The sequence below is a fragment of the Enhydra lutris genome, unplaced genomic scaffold (assembly GCF_002288905.1).
Source record: "Enhydra lutris kenyoni isolate GAN:26980312 unplaced genomic scaffold, ASM228890v2 scaffoldscaffold3, whole genome shotgun sequence".
In the NCBI taxonomy this organism is placed as follows: domain Eukaryota; kingdom Metazoa; phylum Chordata; class Mammalia; order Carnivora; family Mustelidae; genus Enhydra; species Enhydra lutris.
The window spans coordinates 17,231,404-17,255,740 of NW_019154087.1; the positions used below are offsets into that span (position 1 = coordinate 17,231,404).

General features: G+C 37.2%; 1 protein-coding gene and 1 pseudogene across 3 annotated transcripts in view; one reads left to right on the top strand and one right to left on the bottom strand.

Moving 5' to 3' along the window:
* LOC111153734 (arylsulfatase family member J) overlaps positions 1-24,337 on the top strand; it is a 94,588-nt gene that overhangs the window by 32,843 nt on the left and 37,408 nt on the right. The gene's annotated exons all lie outside the window — the stretch shown is intronic.
* On the bottom strand, positions 3,258-7,070 carry LOC111155757 (annotated as a pseudogene). Its single transcript, XR_002641157.1, has 2 exons — positions 6,980-7,070; positions 3,258-4,212 (listed from the first exon to the last, which is right to left on the bottom strand). The product of XR_002641157.1 is annotated as a fructose-bisphosphate aldolase A pseudogene (transcript).

The window sequence follows — 24,337 nt, forward strand, 5'->3', positions numbered from 1 at the left end:
AACAGTTTGTGCAGTGAGAGTTAAAGGAGATAGATGTGGACTTCTAAAGTACAATCTCTGTTTAACTTTAAATGAAATAAGGGAAAATATTTAGTTTTTGGAAGCAGTGCTTCTTAGGTATTTTGTCTGAGGCAGAATTTGAAATAAACATTTCATTTATTTTCTTTTACAAGTATTTAAAAGCTGTATTTTCGTAAAGAATGAAAACATAAACAAGCACATAACCCTAAAATTTTGTTCTATTTCACACTCCTTACAAATTATATATTTTAAGATCAGAGAAAGCTATTATGGAAACATTATTAATTTCAGTGAAAATTCTGTGTTATTGCAAAGAATATTTTACATATACCAGGAAGGAGGGAGGCAAACAGGAGGGGGGGCCATGGCTAATAGATTTCTATACATTCACATATGTAATGGATATTTTCACAGATCTAATGAGATGTCAGTGACTCCAAGAAACCAGTAGACATCCATCCCTTCAGAAAACCTAAAATAGATCTTGGTGATAATATATTATTTTAATTACTTCTTGTCTGAGAAAACCATTAGAAACCCAAAACAATAAAGCTATAAAGAGTCACACTCACTACTTAGACCTATACCTCATTCTAGAATATATTCTAATATACATAGAAATATTGCCTTTTGAATCTCACATTTCTTGAAACAATTTTATTCAAACTTATGTCATGCATCTTTGATATAAATGACTTTATCATTACTCCTGCTACTTTTTTGATCCTTTTTACCCTAGAGCACTTTATCTCACTTCCATCTAAGTTATTTAACATTCAGCACTTCTAAAATTCTTTTCTTGTCCTACCAGTGATCACTTCTTTTGATTTTTATAGATACTAAATTGAAAATCTTTTTTTATCCTTTAAAATATTTTCTTCCTTAATTAATGAGTTAGCATTTCCATTAGGTTGATCTGGTACCACATATGTAGGGCTGGTATTTGGGGTCAAAAGGTGCAGGTCCTATTTGAAATTAAAATTATTATTGAGAATTCTCATTGCATTACATTTGTCTTAGCTCCATTGTACTAAACCAAAGAGCCATATGTTGTCTTTATGAAAGTTTATGTTCATCTCAAGACTTTAAAGAAAATAGAATGTAATAAGAGAATGTGTTTTGTTTACATCCTTTTTAAAAAGCAGAATGAACTTCAAACTGAGGGATTGATGAAGTACAATTACCAGCAAATAGTAGCGTGAGACAAATGAGATGTGTCTGCTCCCCAAAGATTCTAAGAGAGATGGCCGATTGTCACAGCTTCTACCATGCTGTGGTCCGACTGTGGTCATTTCCTCTTGGGGCTTCCGGCACGGAATCCTCCTCTGCCTGGCCCCGTGGCAGAGCAGCCCGGGATCCCGGACCCGGAGCTTCTACTCTACTCCTTGGGCAATGTGCCCCTTGCATATTTTCTCAGCAATAACCCCATGGACTCTGGAAACCTGCTTCTCTCCCCCGTCTTCCCTGCTTCTGAGACTCCCAGCTATAGCCCAGCTCTTCTGGACTCAGACTCCGTCCCTGAATGAGGTCTCCGGGAGGCGAGGGCCAAGGGGACCCATTCTGTTGGGGCCAGCACTCTGGGGAGGGGCAGCCGGGAGAGCAGGGTTCTCTGCCCCCGTGCTGTTGGCAGGGAGGAAGCGACGGCTCCCGCACCCTTTGCCCCGCCTTCCCTGGTTAGAGAGGCAGGTGCAGCAGGCCAGCTGCAGGTTAGAGACAGACTGAGCAGGCGCTCACAGCCCTGCAGCGGAGGCGACAGCGAGAGGTTGAAGGTCATAGAGAACGGAGAGTCCGGCCAGACCCCATCCCATCCATCGTGTTCTTGTGGAAACTAACCGACCGGCGCCACCGTGACCGGGACTGCTGTTCTCCGTGTTGTGACTTACCCTCTCAGCCACAGAAAGGAATAAAACACCCTTTGTTTCCTAGTGGCAAAAAAATAAAAATAAAAAATAAAAAATAAATTTCTCATTCCCATTGGTAAAATAAAAGTTTTAAGTTTGACAACTGAAAATTATGAGGGAAAATGATTATCTCCAAAGATATCTATATTATTGATATTTACAATAAAGGGGAAATCCTAAAATTACCTTCGGTGAAATTAATCCTTCATAGCAAGTAAATACTTTCCTTGCAGCATCTTTAAATTAGCTATTGAACAAGTCTAACTAATTCTGATAATTTTGATAAATTAGAAAAATAATTTGGACAATGTATTATATAACCTGATTAAGTATAAAGTACTTTGAGCTGCAAAGTTCCTATAGGATTTTAATGCTTCCTGGAAATCTATACTTACCCAGTTTTTCTCTCATTTGGAGTTTTATTAGTTTGTTATTCAGTTAAATCCGTATTAGTGGAATGTTTTAAAAAGAAGTACAACGTACTTTAAGAGCATCATGAATATTCATTGTTTTTTATACTATCAGTTCATTTTAATGTTTGCTTAATAAGGTAGGCAAAGTGAGTAACTGCTAGAAGTTACAATTTTTTTTTCTTCTTTGTAACCAAACCAGTTTCAAGTAAGAATTATTTGGAAAAAAATTAGGCTCTAAAATTTCACCCAGACTCAAAGGGTCCCATTTTGTTTTCTTACTGATGACCACCCAGTACAGAGTAGCATTGTCTTATGAAATGTATAAATCAATTGTTTACAAGGATTGCTAATGCTCATATGATATTTAAAAAACTATTTTCAAGGACCTTACTACATAGATTAGGAAAGAGAATTCAGTATATTAATATCAATGTTATTAGGTTTATGGTAAGACAAAGAATCTAGTATTTGGTCATATTTTTCTGAAGCTGTGCTGGTAGTTGCAAGCAGTCTTAACTAGGGGATTTATTCTAAAAAATTAGAAACCATTACTGGGTAGTGACTTTTATGTATGACTTGTCATTTCAATATACTGTATGAGTATTAGTTACAGTAACTAATTGGTTACAGTAACTTGTAAGCATTTAATAATCTAGAAAGTAGCCTCTTGGTGATATTAGAATCTTTCCTGTAAATATTATGTAATATATAAAAACATTGACAGGGTTTGGATGGGATTTGGGGCATATAGGTAGTTCTTTTTTATTTGAAATTGTTTTGCAGTGTACAGCTGTACATGTGTTAATAATCACAAGGTTGCACTTAACATATTTCTATAAACTGAGCTTTGTTAATAAAGTATTTATGGAGTATGATGTGTATATAAAAATAAACAGCATTGATCTGCAAAAAAAAAAAAAAATTTTTTTTTCCCCCTTAAATAGTTGTTTATTGGCAGTGGGCTGGAAAGAGCAATGGAGTTAGCATAGACAGACAACACCACACACCAATGTCACGTGGGAGGCAAAGTGATGGGAAAGAGCAGCCTGGAGCCCCACTGAGGCCCCCATCTTCAAGAGTGAGGGTGGAGGGGGCAGGGGCTGGAGTGTTGAGGGGGTAGCCTTAGGACACCTCCGCTTAGTAGGCATGGCTAGAGATGAAGAGGGACTCGCTGGCTGCAGCCCCGGCCTGACCACATGGGGTGTACTTTTCTTGACAGGCAAGGCTGTTGGCCAGGGCTCGCTTGATGTACTCCTCCTGGGCAGCCTTCAGGTTCTCCTTCTTCCCACCCCAGGCCTTCAGGGCAGAAGCCTGAAGCGCTCGGCCATAGGAGAAGGTCAGGGCCCACGGCTTCAGCAGGGGGCACTTGTTGATGGCGTTGAGGTTGATGGATGCCTCGTCCTCACTCTGGCCTCCAGACAGGAAGGTGATCCCAGTGACAGCAGGGGGCACTGTGCGGCGCAGTGCTGTGACGGTTGCCATGGCAATCTCCTCATGAGAGTATTTCTGGGTGCAGGCATGGCCTGGGGTTACCATGTTGGGCTTCAGCAGAGTGCCTTCCAGGTAGATGTGGTGGTCACTCAGAGCCTTATACACGGCAGCCAGCACCTTCTCGGTTACATACTGACAGCATTTCAAGTCGTGGTCCCCATCCAGGAGGATCTCAGGCTCCACGATGGGCACGATGCCATTCTGCTGGCAGATGCTGGCATAACGGGTCAGAACATTGGCATTTTCCATGATGGCAAGGGCTGAGGGGGTGTGTTCCCCAATCTTCAGCACACAGCGCCACTTGGCAAAGTCAGCTCCGTCCTTCTTGTACTGGGCACAGCGCTCAGATAGCCCATCCAGCCCTTGGGTAGTAGTGCTCCAATTTCCTTAATCAGGAGACTGTACAGTCTTTCAGCATAGAGAACACAAGTTTCAGAGCTCAGCAGGCCTCACTCTAGATCCCATGTCTGATACTTCAGTTTCTTAATCCCTGGTATCCTTTGTCTAAAGCTCGGATGCTGTTACTTTCCAAAGGTTGTTCCAAGAATGAGAGATGTTGTTGGTTATTGCTAGATGATATAGTGGTCAATAAATTGTAGGTATCATTGCTGAATCTGTACTATTTTGATCTTAGTTTTCAATACAGACTTCAACTGTGGCACCAAGATTCCTGGTGTCAAATATATTTTTTGACACTGGTATCAGACTTCCTAAAAATGTTGTCATTGCTGTGTCTCCCAAAAATGTTGTCATTGCTGTGTCTCCCAACTGGTCATGTCCCAGTTCTAGCCCAGTTCTTATGTGAACCATATCTAAACTGCAATTTTTGGATAGCCTAAAAGATTTACCTTTCCTACAGAGGGCGGGCCATCTCCAACCTGTAGGTCTCTTGGTCCTTTTAAGCAAGTGTCACGCACTCAGATCCCTATTTCTCAGCTCTCTAATGCCCTCTAGTGATTGCTTTCAGCACTACCTCATTTGGTGGTTTATCCTCTTCCTGAAACTCTTGTTTACCTGGGTTCAGACTATAAGAAAAGTCAGCTGATTTGAGAATCCACAGTGGATGAAATTACATTCCATATTTTAAACATTTACATATGTATGAAAAAATTGAAAAGCAGCCACAGCAGACTCCTGAAAAGAGAAGGTATCAGAATATTGAAGATGTGTAGGATCTCAGCGACAAAAAAAGTCTAGATTATAAAAAAAACAAGACTGATTACTTGGTTATAGTGCCATGATAAAAAAAAATTCTACTTGACTAGGAAATGATTGTAATTGAGCAAGTTAGTAAAGGAATCAGTGATCAATAGAATCTATTTTAGATTCATTGAGGAAGAAATTATGTCCCCAAAATATCATTTACTTTTCTTTTGGCATGCATGTCAGTATCAGTGGAAACTAAATTTTAGTTTCAACAAAGCTTATGGAAAAGATGATCCTTTTTAATTAAAAAAAATTAGATTGACGGGGCGCCTGGGTGGCTCAGTGGGTTAAGCCGCTGCCTTCGGCTCAGGTCATGATCTCAGGGTCCTGGGATCGAGTCCCGCATCGGGCTCTCTGCTTGGCAGGGGGCCTGCTTCCCTCCCTCTCTCTGCCTGCCTCTCTGTCTACTTGTGATCTCTCTCTGTCAAATAAATAAATCTTTAAAAAAAAAATTAGATTGACAAGTAAAAATTTGAGCCATTCAATGTGGATTGAGTAATAAAAAACCAAAGTTAACCTGAGGGCAGGTCTCCAGTAACACTTTCTAAGGCTTTGATCTGAGTTAGTGTTGTCCCCTCAAAATCTTTAACATGTGATTCTCATGAAGACATATGTTGTCAAAATTAATTTGGGAGGAATAACTGAAGTGTTGGACGACAAAATCAAGTATCCGCTGGGTCCCTAAATGGCAGGAAGAATGAGAGAAAGTATCCAGAAATGGAAAATTCTCTGTAGACCCACAAATTAAACTGTTCTTCTACAAAACACAGGAAACCTGGCTTAAGGAAAGTATACATGAAAAAAAATCATCTTGGGCTTCAGCTGCCTGCATACTCACCATGTGCCAGCACTGTGGCGAGCTGCCAAATAAGCTCATGTGAGTCCTAATACGTGTATCCCATTGAATTTCTCACTGTTCATACCGCATCTGGAGTATTATGTTCAATTTAAAGTGCTAGATTTTAAGAGGGACGCTGACAAACTGAACCTCGTGCCAAGGAGCTCTGGCAAGTGCAGAGAGCAAGGACTGGCTGAAATCACTGAGATGACTCAGAAACATGGTAGCTGTCTTCGCGTATTAAAAGAACTGGAACGTAGAAGAGAGTCTGCATTTATTAAGATTCCAGACGAGTCAAACCTGGATCAATCCAAATAAGAACCTTCTATTAGCAAACTCTTCAGAAACAAAATGAGCTGTCTGGTGAGAAATTGAACTCTCCGCCACTGGAAGCATTCTAGAAAAAGCCATAGGACTAAGAAGCAAGTATGGCTCTTTAGAACTTTACTGTTCGGGGTAGTTAATGCCTTGCTTATAAACCTTTAACTTTTAGGATCTGTATTTCCTTTCCCTCTCTTTACATTTGTTTCTTCACACCCAGAAACCCTCATTTATTTTCTTTTACTCTCCAATTCCTCCTCCCAAATGTGTGCAGAGTTGGATAAGGCAGTGCCATAAACAGAATTATAGCATATCATGGCCAAGGCTGAATGCCAGTGCTTCAACTATATGCTGATTTCTTTGAGAATAAGATGCTGTCTCAGACCAGACTCCAGAGAAAATAATTTCCATTCCTATTCCCAGTTACAGTATAATCAGAAAAGCATAGCTTCTTAACGTGTAAGCTGTTACATTCGGTGGCCATGAAAATAAAGAGAACACAGTCACTTTAGCATAAGCCTAAGGAGCTTATGTGCAGCGTTTTGATATTCATATTACAGAACCAAGTAGAGTTTATATAACTTCAGAATTTGCAGGTCTTTCAAAGTAAAATCAATTCTCTCTCTCTGTCATTCCTTCTTTCCATTCTTGCCTCTTTTCTCTCTCTCTTTTTCTCTGTCTTCCAAGATTTATCTCACAGCTGTTGCATAGTGTTTCTCAGCAGAACGATTGAGTGTCCCATTCCTTTGTTTCTCTTGAGCTGTTTCCTTTTACCAAACCAAACTGACTGCCCAGTCCAGGGTTCATCTGGCTACTGCCTCCTAAATCCGTGGCGCTAGGAATAGCTTCCTCTTCACCAGCTGGTAGTAAAGCAGCCATGAGGGTACACAGGGCAGCAGGTTTGGGAAGAGCATCAAAAGAATGGGGAGGGTGTAGAACAGAAATGTCCTTTCTTCTCTGTGTTGGATTTCCTTCAGGGCAGCTCTAGGCAGCGGAAATCTCTTCAAGGGGAGGGAGACGGAGAAGCTATTCTTTCAGAAGCAGGTTTCTCCTATCAGATGGCCCAATATTTACTACCCCTATGTAATTACTTTTCAGTACATTTTATTAGAAGCTATTTTTATTTCCTGAGAAACCAAGCTTCTTGCATCTGTATAGCATGCATTTCTGTGGACGCCTAGAATCCTGGCATTTACAGTGTCTGACTCCATTCCTGGGTTAAAAGTTGGGAAAACCTAGGAAAGAAAATCTCCACACTTTTCTTTTCCCTCCAGAGTCTTTATGGACAAGTGGAAGAGAGGCTGGGAACATTAATAACAAGGATCTCCTGCTATACGGGGGCGTTGGGAGGTGTCAGGAGCTAATATGACACTTATGGAGCAGAGTACAGATTTCAAAAGCATATTATTAGTGATGAGACCACCGTTTCATTTCTTTATGCCTTCATTTCTCCATGTTTAAAATGACACTAATATATCTATTCCATGGGGTAATTATGAGAGAAAACAGGAAGGAGGTAAAACCCTTAGCATAGGGACTGGCACAGGGTAAATCCTCAATAACGCTCGGCTATTAACATCATTCCTGTCTATTTTTAAGTTGGGCAGGGAGGGAACCATCAGTAAATACCCGAGGAATGAAGGCGGGGACCATGGAATACCAGTGTTAGTTCAGTATGTGCAGATCTTGAGCTGCATTCAGAAATGACTTCTCGAGTGTGCTTCCTCAGCTCCTGTTCATGTGCTTCCTTTTCCTCCTCTGATGAAAGTCAAACAGAAAGGAAAAAGGCTGTCTCTGGCATTCACTGTATCTTCAGTTCTAACCAGCAAAAGAAAGTGAGGTAGCACATATCTTAAAGGTGCTTTTTTTTTCTATTTTATTTTATTTTATTTCTTTTCAGTGTTCCAAAATTCATTGTTTATGCACCACACCTATGCTCCATGCAATACATGCCCTCCATAATACCTCACTCAACCCACCAACTCCCTCCCCTCCGAAACCCTCAGTTTGTTTCTCAGAGTCCACAGTACCTCGTGGTTTGTCTCCCCCTCCAATTTCCCCTATCTCACTTCTCTTCTCCATCTCCCAATGTCCTCCGTGTTATCCCTTATGCTCCACAAGTAAGTGAAACCATATGATAATTGACTCTCTCTGCTTGACTTATTTCACTCAGCATAATCTCTTCCAGTCCCATCCATGTTGTTACAAAAGTTGGGTATTCATCCTTTCTGTTGGAGCAAAATACTCCATTGTATATATGGACCATATCTTCTTTATCTGTTCGTCCGTTGAAGGGCATCTTGGTTCTTTCCACAGTTTGGTGACTGTAGCTACTGCTGCTATGAACCGTGAGGTTCAGATGGCCTTTTTTTTCACTACATCTATATCTTTGGGGTAAATACCCAGTAGTGGGTACTCATAAGGTAGCTCTATTTTTAATTTCTTAAGGAATCTCCACACTGTTTTCCAAAGTGGCTGCACCAACTTGCATTCCCACCAACAGTGTAAGAGGGTTCTGCTTTCTCCACAGTCTCTCCAACACTTGTTGTTTACTGTCTTGTTAATTTTGGCCATTCTAACTGGTGTAAGGTGGTATCTCAGTGTGGTTTTAATTTGAATCTCCCTGATAGCTAATGATGATGAACATGTTTTCATGTGTCTGTTAGCCATTTGTATGTCTTCTTTGGAGAAGTGTCTGTTCATGTCTTCTGCCCATTTTTTGACATGATTATCTGTTTTGTGTGTGTTGAGTTTGAGGAGTTCTTTATAGATCTTGGATATCAGCCCTTTCTCTGTAGTGTCATTGGAGATTATCTTCTCCCATTCCATGGGTTACCTTTAAAGGTGGGTTTTAAAAAACTCTTTGAGCATCTGTTGAGATAAAGAGATAGAGAAAATTCTAAGAGCAAGGCTGCCTGGCAGGCTTAGTCAGTAGAACAGCATGTAACTCTTGATCTTGGGGCTGCAAGTTCAAGCTCTGTGTTGGGGGTAGTGAGTGCTTAAAAATAAAATCTTTTAAAAAACCCAAAATCCAGAAAGGAAATTCTAAGAGCAAGGCCAAATACCACCTAAGAAGCATAGAAGAGGATGTGGAATAGCTATATCCAGTCCATTCGTGGCACAGGACTGCACTCTTCTCTTTGTGCTTCTGTAGTAATAGAATTGTTATGTTTGCCAATATGTGCTTTATTTTTTTGTATGTGCTTTAGAATGTGGTTCTAAAATATGATTACCTAGACATAGAAAAAATCCATGAAGTGCAATAAAAATCAAAGCTATAAGGATAACATTAACGATACGCTTGGAAAAAAAAATTCTAGAATTCAGCATGTTTGCAGATATTATCAGGAAATAATAAAGTATAAGAGTTTGTTTTTAAAATAAATAAAAATGCTTAGCTATTATAAAATATGACCTTTCATATAGCTGTAAGGTTCCAGGGAATGTTCAAATCTTTGTTAACTGTAAGGAAGTTTCTGAAGAAAAGAGTAATAATTTTAAAGTTTTTCATGGTTTAAATTTCTTGGTGATTGTAAACTATTTGGTTAACTGATCTGTACTTATGAAAGAATATAAATTGTGAGAAGTAATTCCTTACCTGGGCTCATAGATAAGACAGTAGAAAGAAGCCATAAATAACTCACAAGCATATTACTTCTGTTAGAAACATTCCTCTCCAACCTCTTTGGGTCTCCAGCTGGGCCTCAGAAGTAAGCTGACATCAGACAGATTAACAGGAGAAAAGCATGCAAATTGTATTGAATTTTTACATGGACTTGGAAGCCTCCACAAGAGAATGAAGACCCAAAGAAGTAACCAGACCAGGAAGCTTTTAATACCTTTTAAAGAAAGAATACATTTGTGAAGAATGGTAAAGAAATAACAAGGTTTCTTAACACAGCCTTCTTGGCCCTAAATTCTTAGCGTTTAGGATGCCTTTCTTCCTTCTGGTACAGGGAGAGAGCCTTCCACATGGGAGGTTTCTCTCCTGCTTTTTGAGAAGGGGTGTTAGAATGACCTTCCTACTGCTGCTGTTTTCTCAGACTCCTTCAGCTTAGGACATTCAGTATGTCAAGGTGTCATAATTTAGAGTGGTGTGTCCTGAACTCCATCACTTCATAATATAATAAAATACTATATTTTAAAATATTTTCATCAGATAACAAAGTTTAAAGGCTTACTTTCCAAATGTTTTAATTAAAGAAAATACTCTGTATTCAGATATGTTTGGTAATATGTTTTTGCCCTATTACACTCATCTAAAGAAAGCACAAAGTATCTCAAGCTAAATGATCAAAAGCAAAAAGCAAAATTAATTAAAAATGCAGTTTGTATAATTTCCTTATTTAATTGTCAAAGCAGTTTATTCTCTACTGGATAAAGAAAAAGCCATTTTTCACTTATAAATCACAGTTAAAGTACCTACATATCACAATTTGAAAATTTTGAATATATGTCAACATGTCAAAATACCTTATTGAGAAAAAGAAAGTCAAATGTTTTCCGTGTAGTTCATGGAATGGGTGAGAAGCATATTCATCAATTTCTTTAGTTCATAGTCACCAAATGTTAGATACCACTCATTTTGCTGATGCCTCACTTCTAATAAATGAAAATTTAATTATGTTGAATTTTAAATTGCATAAATAACTTTTAACTGTTATTACAATATTCTTAAAATTTGTATAATTAAAAAAATCATAACTATGTTTAGGAAAAAACAGTAAGAACCTAGAATCCACTGTATAGGAAAACAAACAGCTATAATTCAAATCACTAAAATAATTTTAATACTATGTTTTTTCCTTCTGGACTACCCACTGGGCTCAATTGGAATAATATATGTGAAAATAAAATTATATGATTTATACAAAATACAAAATATTATAAATGGATTATTATGCTATTATTAAGGTCAAGGAGAAATGCAAAAATTTATGTAAATTAAAATAGAAGTTGGAGAGTTTGACATATTTAATATATAAATCATATAAACTGGCATGTTTGAGTGTGCATGCATGTGGGGAGGGGTGTTTGTGTACTGTGTGTATATAATGCAACCTTTTTAAAAAGATTTTATTTATTTATTTGCCAAAGAGAGAGAGCACAAACAGAGGGAGAAGCAGGCTCCCAGCTGAGCAAGGAGCCCAATGAGGGACTTGATCCCAAGACCCTGAGATCATGACCTGAGCCGAAGGCAGATGCTTAACCGACTGAGCCACCTAGGTGTCCCTAATGTAAACTTTCTTGATTTCCTTTTTACTCTGAAATGTTTGTTGGAGCCCATGTGCAAAATTTGAGATGCTGATCCACTGTAAAACTATTTAAATTATCTTTAGAATATGAACATTCTTTTCTCTCTGGTACATTTTTTTAATGCTTCTAAAAATGCCACTTGAAGTGCAAAAGAGTCTTCTCTATGTGGAACTTCCATGTGTGTCTGCATTATTGTATTTATGCATAATGATTTGCAAGTCATTAAAAGATGGTGATTACATTTAGGATTTGTTTTCGCTTTAATTCTGGAGCATAGTTCCTATTGTTTCCAGTTTTAAGAAAGTGTAAAGGAGACAGAAAAGAAATCTGTGAAAAAGACATCTAGAAGAGTGAAGGAGTAAGTTCTGGCTCATTATTTTATTTATTTCCTTTTATCCAACCCGGGGAACACAGAAGCTACCTATACCTCCTTCATTTTAGGCTTAAAACTCTTCACAATAACAACAGGCACATTATTTTTATACCAAGGGGGAAAAGTGATTCTTATGGGGGAGAAATTTAAAGTGTGGAAGGGAAGTAGTGTGTGTGACATTGCTTTCCTAGAGGACGCTGCCTGCAACCATAAACAGATTGATATTTTGAAGCTACCAGTATCCTCTACCAACAATCAGGATTATGGGTTCAAATCAGAAAAGAAGGTATGTGGAAATTACTGGGAGAATTATTTTTCTTTTCATTAGGATGAGAATAAGAAGAAATCAAAGAGTGGGCAAAATGCAGGTATATAAGTTTCTTCTAAACAATAGTTCTTTCATCTATTTGTATCATACAAATAGATTAGATAACCATAGAGGTAAACCACATTAAGGATTTTTTTATGAAAATGGAAAATTGCCTGGGTGGCTCAGTCGGTTAAGCATATGCCTTCACTTAGGTCATTATTCCAGGGTCCTGGGATTGAGGCTGGTGTCTGGCTCCCTGCTCAGCAGGGAACTGCTTCTGTCTCCTTTTGCACACCACCGCCTCCTGCCTCCGCTCATCCTCTCTCTCACTATCTCTCTCCCTCAAATAAATAAATAAAATCTTTAAAAAAAGTTACCTTTCTTTAAAAAAATACTATGAAAATGAAGAAATGGGATTTATAATGGCAATTAAACTGGTTTTCTCATAGTTGTTCGTAATGGCTTTTTGAGAGAATGAAAAAATAATCCTTTAGAATGTAAGTATCTTAGGAACAACTGTATATATATACACACACATATATATAACAATAATAATATTACTAATTTATTTTTATTAATTATTGATTTGTAATTAATTTTAATTAATAACATTGATATAAATCATAACAATGATGTAATAAATAATAATATAACAATCACAATAAAGACATTACCCACATCTCGACTGGTCAATTATAATTCTAACTATTCAAAGTTTACTAATTTCTGTTATCTCCTCTTTAAATGTCAGAAGTGGACATTTTAAGAGAGACCACCAAAGAACTTATCACAGGAAATCACTTCTTATTCGGAATTCAAAAATGCCCCTTTGATTTTTTACTACACTATTGTTACTCTTGTTAACATATAATTTCAAAAGATAAAAATACTACTGTCATTCAAATATAAAATAAACATGTCAAAGATTTATTTTATTAAATTCATTAAGAAGAAAAATTCATTAAGGAGAACACTATTGAGATGTCAATATTAATTTAAATGAGAATTTGAAGAAGATACATAAGCAATCACGAATACTGAAATGAATTTGTTAGTAAGTGCAAAACCTGTTAGTATTCATGGGGCAATAGTGTTTGGAGTCATCTTTTCTGTAGAGCAGAGATTAGTTCTACCTCTATCAGACAAAATTCATTTGTGTTGCTATCACTGAGAATCATTTGTATTACCCTTGGTTGCCAATAATCAGACTCACATTCTTAAAGAATTGATAATCCCCAGAGGATCTGGTAGAACACGCTACCTCCCTGCATACCCCTGAAAGGACATTCGGAAACCTCTTTCCTGTTCTTGAGAAATAGTTCCTTCACTATATATAATTTTATTAAACATGTTGGTTTTGATCACTGTTTTTTGTTTTGTTTTGTTTTTGTTTTTGTTTTAGGTGATGGATCCCTTTTGGTGACTAGATAACTTTAAAATTATGAGACCATTTTATGAAGCCTCACCCACCTGATGAGGAGCAATGACATTAATATAATAGTCTCAAACTTTTAAGACAGAGCTATTGACTTCTTTGTGTGTTCCTTTCCTAGTTTTCCTATTGTCCACAGTTATTTAATCCCAAATCCGAGGAATCTTCTTGACTTCTGCTTATCCATCTCCCTCATCCCAAATGCATAAAGCTACTCAGATATATACATACAGAAACCTACATAAACACGTATCCCTTCTCTAGCCTTGTCGGACCTATGAGCATATCATTCCCTTCCCTAAGTGTCAGTTCTCTGAGTCTCCTGGTTCTAAACCACAAACAGACTTGCCTGGGCTAGTTTAGCAACCTTCATACTGTTCCCTCTTTGTCACCAAAATTGCCTTCTCTACAAGTCAGCAGAGAGATTTTGAAAAACTTAAATTGGATCATATTACTTTTCTGCTTAAAGCTTTCCAGTGGCTTTACCATTTCAGTTAGAATAAAATAAAAATTTTAGGACATAGCCTACAAGGCCCAACACATTCTGGTCCACATCCCTGGCCTTGTTACCTACTTCTCTACTTCACTGTGTTCCAGCCTCACTGTCTTTCCCTCTATTCATGGACACATCTATCTGATTCCCAGCTCAGGACCCTTACTCTTATCACTCCTTTTGCTTGAATGACTTTCCCCCACATCCTTACTTGACTTCATCTTTTCATTCAGGTGTCAGTTCAAAAGCTACAGCCTCAAAGAAGACTTCCCTTGCCCCCTCTCTAATGTACCTTTCTTCAGTCACTCTACCAATTGCTCGTTTTAATTTTTTCCATAGCAGTTATTACTACCTGAATTTTCTTATTTTCATTTGGCTTTTTTATTTTCTGACTCCCCAGTGGGGAGAACAGAGCTGTGGTTCATATACTCTAGTATACCTATAGTGGTGTTCAATTAATATTTGTTAAAGCATAGGTAAACCCTAGTAAAATATGTTTGCAATATGTACTTAGGAATTTCTGCTTTGTTTAGGAATCTAAACTGCTATATGTAATGTGAGAGAACATCATGGAATGGTGCTCAGGACAGTAATAGGTCTAGTCCTCCATAGTACCAAAGAACATAAGAGCAGCAAAGATTCCTGCATAGGGCATTTGTAGGTACTTTAGGACTGGGAGGTACAAGTCCTCAGATGTGAGCCAAGGAGTAAAGCAGAGATTCAGGGATCATGGGAGCCCCATGATAGGAATAAGAGCAGAGAAGGTTGAAATGGGAGTCTATAGAAGATGCTGACTCCTCTCTGTCAACTTTTAAAAAGTAGCTGAGCAGCTCTGGGCTCACATGATAACTGTTGGCCAAAAGGAGGTCAACGGTCCCCAGATAAATCCTGTTTGGGTTTCAAGACATGTGTTAGAATCAGCCAGAGAGATTCAAAGCCTACCTTTGTAAACAACTGTCTTGTGATGCTTTGTACTGCTGTTATCACTATCACTATCACTATTATTATTATTATTATTATTATTATTATTATTTTAGTATCTAGATACATTTCTGACTCATTAGGCAAGACCTTTTCTTCACATATATTTATTAGTTGCACCAGTTAATTATTTTAGGCTATGATTGAACATACAACTTGGGTGCTATTTAAGTAAACATGTGATATATTTTTTTCATATTTTTATGACTTTTCCATTTTAAGAAAAAGTTCCAAAATTCTAGCAGAATTGTGCATTGTGTATGTGCCAAATTAAAATGAAAATCTTAAAAGATCACTCATATCCACTGCTTGCCAAAGTCTAAGAACATTCCCTAGTCATTGTTGATTGTGCTTGCTTTGTACCTTTAGTGGGAGGAGGAAAGCTCCATGGCAGAGGTGGCATATGAAATGGGCCTTTAAATATGGAATTGGTTCCAAAACAAAGATTTATATCAAGTTAAATCTCAAGAGTAATGTTATTTGTGTTTATTTAGAATAGTGAGGAAGTGAGTGCTAGTTACCTGGGTCTGTGAAAATTTGCAGCCATAATTTCAAGGACCACATACTGAATTGTCTATACTACGTACTTTGCAGGTAACTGATTTTTAGCAGCAAGATTTTATTACTGTGCTATATCTATAAAATATTGAATTGAAAACTGTCTGAAAAATTAATTTGAGGATAAAGGGATAGGAGGCAAGAAGAAAAGGTGGAGATGTGAATTCATTGGCTGCATCCATAGTTTGACTAGGTCTTCAAGTAACCCCGTGATCTGATGTTCCTTTGAGTTTCTTGCTCACTACTCATCTCATCCATTCCAGCAAAACTTTACAGTTCTTGTGCTCTTCAAATTCAACACATTTACCAAACAAGTTTCCTTGTAACTGGTATTCAGTTTTCCTCCTTCAGTTTAGTCATACTTAAGGAAGGTCATTCTCTAACCCGCTCTCACCAGCATCCCTACAATTCCCCTTTCGGGAACCATGACCTAAATACATTCCCTACTTCTCTAAACCTCTAACTTCTAATCTGTAATAACAATAGTATCCACCTCAAACTTGTGCCAAAGTAAATAATGAAAGGTTTTGAACATTCTTATTTTTAAATTTTGCAGTTCTGACTTGGCAATATTAATTTACCATTTTGTCTTGCTATATAGTAATTTATATACATGATTTATTGTTTCATCTAGGTTCTAATTTAATTAAAGTAGAAATTGCATATTATTTTTGTTTTCACCAAAGAGTCTATTATGGTGCCTTATCCATTGGACATTTATGTTTTCAATTTGAATTAAGTGACATTTTATAGTTGTTAACAGCACACCAGTCTTGAGTTATGATTATTGGGGGCTTCTGGACAACACATGCCGGTATCAGACACTTTAGTTTGTTGCAAGCCATTTGAAAGCATGTAGACCATGTCTTTTTATCTTTCTTTTAAAGATTTTATTTATTTGAGAGAAGGAGAGACTGAAAGAGAGAGCACAAGCAGGGGGAGGAGCAGAGGAAGAGAGAGAGAAAATCTCAAGCAGACTCCCTACTGAGCACAGAGCTCAATGCAGGGCTCAGTCCCAGTGCCCTGAGATCATGACCCAAGCCAAAGTCAGATGCTTAACCAACTGAGCCACCCAGGCATCCCCATGCCTTCTCAACTTTGCACTGTCCTATTACATTCCTAGTAGATTTTCTTCCCACCATTTAGAAGAAACCATATGGTAGGAACCAAGTAAATAGTTACTGAATCAAAACATGAACATAAAGGAAGTGACTCCTATATTCTTTAAATTCTCTGAGATGTCGAAAAGCAACCTACTTTGACTTGCTTATTTATGTAATTGAGAAGTGGTGTTTTTTTTTTATATTAAAGTCCCTAGAAACTCTTAAAAAGTGTATCTTATTTTCAGAATATGGTCTGTTCACATGTTGCTGTGTATATCACATTTACATCAAGAAAGAAGTCATTCATTCTTTCTAGAAATATTTATGAGCCTCTACACTGTTTCTGGCTCTGTCAGGAGCTCAGAAGTTCAGATGTGGAACCAAATGGAAAGATTTATTTACTTTCTGTTGATAACCCCTCAAAGGCTACTCAGATGAAAAGGCTCTTTATCCCTGTAACCTAGAGGTTGACTTCAGGAAGGTATTGTAGAAACTGGAAGAGAACAAGGAAATCAGCTGTGTAAGGAACTCTTAAGAGCCTTGCTTTAAACATATATGCCAAGATTCAAGAAATATGCTTGCCATCTGTCAAAATATTTAGATCTAACATTAAAAAATTCTCATATTCAAATTTATAATCCATTTTGAAATTATTTTTTAACTCTTTCTTAGAACCAATTTTAGGCCAAGTTTTAAAGTGGGTGGAGTCTATCTTTGGTAACTCTACCTCCTTCTCTGGGTCTTCTGTCTTCATTCACATTTTCTAGGCATTCAGGATATTCCTGTTGCTTTTAATTCTCACTGAGGTTTTAGTGACTTTTAGACTCACTAATTTTCTTGTGTTCATAGACTTCAATGCAATATAGATAAAAGTGCTGGCATGAACATATGAATAGAAAACATTAAAGATATGTTAATATTTATTTGAAATAATCAAATTCTTAGAAGTGTTTTTTTATTTATTTTGCTTCATTATTATTCTGCTTTTATGAGTTACAAAATAACTTTTGAGCTATAATAAAATATCTTCTCCTCTATGATTAATGACAGTGACTCTCTAATTATTTTTCGATTAAGGAAAGCCTACAGTGAATCTGATTCTGATTCTAAAGGAATACATTCTAGCTTTTTAAAAAAAATTAATACAAGTGTGATGAGCACAGGGTGTTTCATGTAAGTGATGAATCACTAAATTATACTCCTGAAACTAATATTATACTATATGTTAACTAATTGGAATTTAAATAAAAACTTGAAAATAAAATAAATAAATAAACAAAAATTTTAAGAACTACTTTTATAGTTAGACTATTTAAAGATTTTTTTTTTTTTTTTTTTTTTTTAATTTGTCAGAGAGAGAGGGAGAGAGAGCAAGCACAGGCAGACAGAATGGTAGGCAGAGACAGAGGGAGAAGCAGGCTCCCCGCCAAGCAAGGAGCCTGATGTGGGACTCGATCCCAGGACGCTGGGATCATGACCTGAGCCGAAGGCAGCTGCTTAACCAACTGAGCCACCCAGGCGTCCCTAGTTAGACTATTTAAATATAGTATAAAAAGAAGCAGCCAAAATATTTTTAACAAGTCACTATTTCTAATCCTGGTTATTAAAAAATATATCTTTATGTAGTAATATTCTCTAAATAATTTTTTACGTTTAAGGAAAAAAATGTTATTCTATGTTTATGGGTTATAGTGGGGAAGACAATATTACTGTCTTTATGAACTAGGAGTTAGAGACACTATAATTTTTTTTATATTCCTTGCCTAATATTTAGTAGGTGAATCCCATATAGCATTCTGTCTAAAAATAAACTGAATATTCGACAAGTACCAGTTGTTAATGATGAGTCCTTTTTCATGGTAAATTTCTTCATTTGTAATAGCTAACTTTATTCCCTTCTCCATTCCACCATGACTCTACATTAAAACACACATACAGTACTATTTCAGTGGTATTATACATTAGACACTGTATAATGCACCAATAATAATGTAATGAAGAAGTCAGAAAAGGCCTTCACCTGCTTGGAACTTAACTTACTCTTTCTAGTAAGCAGGGAGAAGGGGACCGTAATAACTCAGTGAGTAAGATAATTTCAGATTATTCTAAACAGGAAATAAACAGGTTAATTTGATTGAGAATACTATTTAACATTCAAGTTTTATTCACACATGTATTCATCCAATTCATTTACTTGTTATGTAACTAGTATATACACAAGAAATTACAAACTCAAGTGTCCATGTGTGAAGTGTGTAAGGCAGCAACCTAATGGAAGTTTTAGATGTACTTTCAGATGTTCTTCCAATATGTTTTACTGGTTAAACCAGAATCCCCTTTTGGGATGCATCTGGTCTACAGCTGTCTACTTCTAAATATCTTCTTTTTAAGGCAACAGATATATTCTCTTTCTTTTGATTGCCAATCTGATTCATGAACATTCATTCATTTATTCATTCCCTCATTCATTCAATAACCTTTAAAGTGACACCTTTATTTCATTGTGCTTGTACAAAATGGGAAACCAGGATGATAAGACTCCGACTCTACCTTCCAATAAATTATAAATCATGTGAAATTAAATACAAGAAACTGGGCTTTGGAAAAGAGATTATATCTGAAGACATACATGGAAGACATTAAAAGCTATGAGATTATATGGAATCCAGAGATGAACCCTAAGCACTCTAGAGTTAAGAGGTCAGTGGATGAGGGGGATTTCCAAAAGTATACTGAAAAGAGGCAGCCAGTGAGTTAAGGGGAAAGCCAAGAGAATGTGTTCTGGAAGCCAAGTGAAGAAAATGTATAAAGGAGAGGGAAATGGTCAGCTTTGTCAAAAGCTATTCACGGGTCAAGTGAGAGGAAGGCTGAATATTGATCATTGGATTTAACAACACAGAGGTCAGTGGTGTTCTTGTAGTAGAATGGTAAATAGAAAAACTTACTAGAATATGTGCAAAAGTGGAGAAAACTGGATGGAGACAACAGGTATCAACAAGTATTTCAAGGAATTTTGATGTGAAAGTGAAGAGAAAAAGAGAATAATTTCCTGGAAAAGTAAATAGGGTCAAGAGAAATGAAGACATACAAGTGGCTATCAGACACATGAAAAAATGTTCATCATCACTAGCCATCAGGGAGATTCAAATTAAAACCACATTGAGATATCACCTTACACCAGTTAGAATGGCCAAAATTAGCAAGACAGGAAACAACATGTGTTGGAGGGGATGTGGAGAAAGGGGAACCCTCTTACACTGTTGGTGGGAATGCAAGTTGGTGCAGCCTCTTTGGAGAACAGTGTGGAGATTTCTCAAGAAATTAAAAATAGAACTTCCCTATGACCCTGCAATTGCACTACTGGGTATTTACCCCAAAGATACAGATGTAGTGAAAAGAAGGGCCATCTGTACTCCAATGTTTATAGCAGCAATGGCCACGGTTGCCAAACTGTGGAAAGAACGAAGATGCCCTTCAATGGACGAATGGATAAGGAAGATATGGTCCATATATACTATGGAGTATGATGCCTCCATCAGAAAGGATGAATACCCAACTTTTTGTAGCAACATGGACGGGACTGGAAGAGATTATGCTGAGTGAAATAAGTCAAGCAGAGAGAGTCAATTATCATATGGTTTCACTTATTTGCGGAGCATAACAAATAGCATGGAGGACATGGGGAGTTAGGAGAAGGCATTTGGGGGAAATTGGAAGGGGAGGTGAACAATGAGAGACTATGGACTCTGAAAAACAATCTGAAGAGTTTGAAGAGGTGGGGGGGATGGAAGGTTGGGGGAACCAGGTGGTGGGTATTAGAGAGGGCACGGACTGCATGGAGCACTGGGTGTGGTACAAAAACAATGAATACTGGTATGCTGAAAATTTTAAAAAAATGAAAAAAAAAGAGAAAGTTTTTGTGAGTTGGAATAAATAATAGCAACAGCATATGGTAGCTGATGGGAATGGTTCAACAGAGAGGCAAAATTTGCTGTTGCTGAATATAGAAAGATGTTCTTGAGCAGGTAAGAGAGAATGAGATCTATTGTACAAGGTGAAGGATTGGCATTAGCCATGAACATAGGAAGGAAGACAAGTGTGTTATGAATACAGAAGCAAGGAGGTGGTAGATTGGATTGAGTAATTTATCAAAGTTTTAATAGAATCTGAGTGACCCTGTTTCCTTTGGGAAATAAGTAACTTTGCCAGTGATGGGGAGGTAGAGGGAGGAGCCGTTAGAGATCTGAGGTGAAGGGAATGGTATGAAATATGTATCTAGGAAAGTGAGAGGCAATGAAGGAGGAAAATAAAGTAAGATGAGGGCCACCATCAGGACCCACTTGAGATTAGTGAACATTACTTTAACATTAGACCTGTACACTTTATTTTAGGTTGTTCTCTGGAAATGGTTTAGGCAGAGTTGGATTTAATCAGAATTGGAGTTTTACCAATAGAGTATGATAAAAGTTAGAGGGAAGGAAAGAGAGTGGTACACATGTGTAAGAAGGTAATTACAATGATGGCACATGGAATTTAAACTAGGCAATTAGGTATAGGGGTAATAGAAAGGTAATATAATAAATGGATTACTAGTCCAAAGAGAACAATTTTTTTTATTAATTAGGATATTAGAAGGAATGAGCAGGGAAAAAATTGGAAACCATGACTAGAGAATGAGATACTTAAAATTGTGGTTAGAGTGGGGTTTCCATAAATGATAGTGAGAAGATCACTGGAGTTGGTAACTGGGTGAAAAGACCATGGGAGGAGAGGAAGTCAAGCAGTCAAGAGTCCAAGGCATTGTAAGAAACATTTGTGTGGATACTGAAGTAGAATGAAGAATGTTTCACGGTATGGTAAGAGCCAAAATCTTCAAGAACTTAAAGGGAAGAATGATATGGAGAGGGGGTGCAAGAAAAATGTGATTACAGTAGATTCCATAGTCTGATAACATGGGATTCAAAGTTTAGGGTTTCAGGGAGAAGAAAGAGCATTATTTGGAAGTGGTAATGAAATGCAAGTGGGGTATTTGCATTCCAGGGCACTTCCAGGTCCAGTGGTATGAGAGGTGTCAAAAAGAGAAGAGCCACCACTTGAGAAGGTTATAGGGGATAGAGTGCCTTCACAAGAGAGCCAATTTTCAGTGGAAACCAGAAGATAAAGGTCACATTCAAGAGGAGACTGAAGATAAAGGGGACTGTGCTTATGACTGGCTGAGAGCTCCAGAGGGCACAGTGTGCTAGGGAGGAGTCCAGGATGGGAACAGAAAAATGAATATACAGGGCCTTCTGAAAATTAGAGACTGAGACATGAGAGGCCCAGGTTTTACCTGGGGTGTGACCAAATAGGACTGGTGCTGAGCAGAAGAGTAGGGGAGACCTGTCAGTGGTATGGGAGAGTGCCTTGCCTATGGCCTGCAGAACTAAGAATATACTATTGGGAAATAAACATGTTTAACAAATGATGTTTGATGTTCATAAGTGGAAAGGTAGAATGTGAATAAGAATAGGGTCTAACTAAAAAAAAAAAAAAAAAGGAATAGAGTCTAACTTTTTGCTAGGAAATTCTGCTTTAGATCATTTGCAAATTGATGATATTCTGTAGAAATTTAGCCTAAGCTGGTCTTAGCTTATAAAAGAAAAGGCCTTTTAGGGATTGTCTTTTATGAGTTTTGTCAGATCTAGGCTGATAACTGTGGTTCCAAAAATTCACATATGTTTTGACATTGACTTCATGGGAAAATCTGGAGTTTCATGTAATATGATTTGTTTTCCCCATATTTTCCTTCAGTTCCTCAGTCTAATAATATTTAGCTTTATTGTGGTAAAAGGAACTTTGTTCTCTGGGTAAACCAATTTTCTGGTCCATGCATCAGATTTAATTACTCTAAAAACACATATATACTATGGGGCACCTGGTGTCTCAGTTGGTGGAGTGTGTGACTTTCAATCTCAGGGCTGTAGGTTTGAACCCCACATTGGGTATGGAGATCATTTAAACAATAAAATCTTTAAAAATACATTTATGCTCTTAAATTCTCTGCTTATGAATAAAAACCAGGTAATTTCCAACTAAATAATAGCAAATTGTTTAAGTCTCTGAACTATTTAACTTTTCTTTCATTTCTTGCATCCTTTTCTGACTTTTTAGCAGATTCTCTTCATTGCCATTTTTGAGGCTATGATGTTCAGTTTCTGTCTCTGTTGGTTTCTTATCACTTTTTCCTGATTGAGATTAATAATTTCATTGTCCTCTTGTTTACATTTCAGTTTGTCTTGACATTAAAGTGCATTTGAATTTCTCCTGGATCAAGATATTTTCTTCTTCTCAATTTAATTCTAATTTTTACTTTTCATTTGTTCTTATAATTATTACTTTTATTCTTACAAATCTTTTGAGCCTCTTGACATAAGTTCTTGCTTGCGCACAAAGCTTCTGCAGAGGAAAGACATTGGTAATTCCAAAATAATCTAAAAATTCTTTTTAATCATGACTAGGTAAAAATACTTTCTTGAAGACATTTACTTTAAACAAAGTTCACTAACATAATAAAATCAGGGATGCAGCTGGGGAGAGTACATCTGTTCTTTCTTGGGGGTTGTTGTCCTCTCTTCTAAACAGGTGGAAATAATAGCCACTCCTTTCATCACTCAATTTGACCTCCTCCACTACCCTTTCTTGCTTTGGTTATCTCATTAATTCTTTTCTCCTCTTCATTTAATCTTGGATCATGGCAGGTCCAAAAGGAGTGTAAAGTTGTTAGTGAAGAGGAAAAATTCATACTTATTATTTTTCTTCTTGCTCAAAATGTTGAATTTGGGCCAAAGCAGAGAAAACTGAGCCATTAACAGTCTTTATTTTTATGCTTCTATTGGCTACAGTTAGCAGACTTAGAAACATGTGTGGACCATATTGAAAAATCAAATTAAAAAGCAGTACTTAATCGTTGATACTTAATTGGATGATATTTAACTTTTTAAGTTTCCTTGATCAGGGTGTGGTATTTTTCAGCCACTACATTGAAAATGAACCTTTTTCTGATATTATTAGATCATTATTAGATTCTTAATAGCCAGGATCATAGATAAAGTACTCATATTTTTGCTGTAGGGATAAACTTGTCTCAGGAACTGGACAGATTAAAGAGTCCAATAAATGAGGCATCCAAATGACAGAGCAGTCTCAAAGACACAAAAGTAAAGACTGCCCCTTTGATTTATTTTTTTGGATGACTTGCAAATCATTGTTCCTCATTCTGAGTTACACATTCATTCTTTTTTGTATATGTGCTAAGGCCATTGGTAAAGTTAACAGTCCCCACCAAATGATTTACATATACCATAATTCTTGCCTAACATGTTAATTTTGTAGTTTAGTTCTCCACCGGGTTCATCCTTTTTTTCCCCTTCTGAGTTTGTGAAGATGCTGTTTTCACACACCCCTTCACAGTAACCCACACTGTTGTATTGTCTACAGTGATGCTAGTCCTCATTCTATGGAACTTCCTTTGATTGACCGGACATTGTGAAAAACGAGGTATATGAAGTTGGCTTCTAGAGCTCTCATTTTCTATTGCAGCATTTCCCTCCCTTGTAACTGAGATCCATTGCCTCATTGCACAGTTCTCTTCCGGTATACCT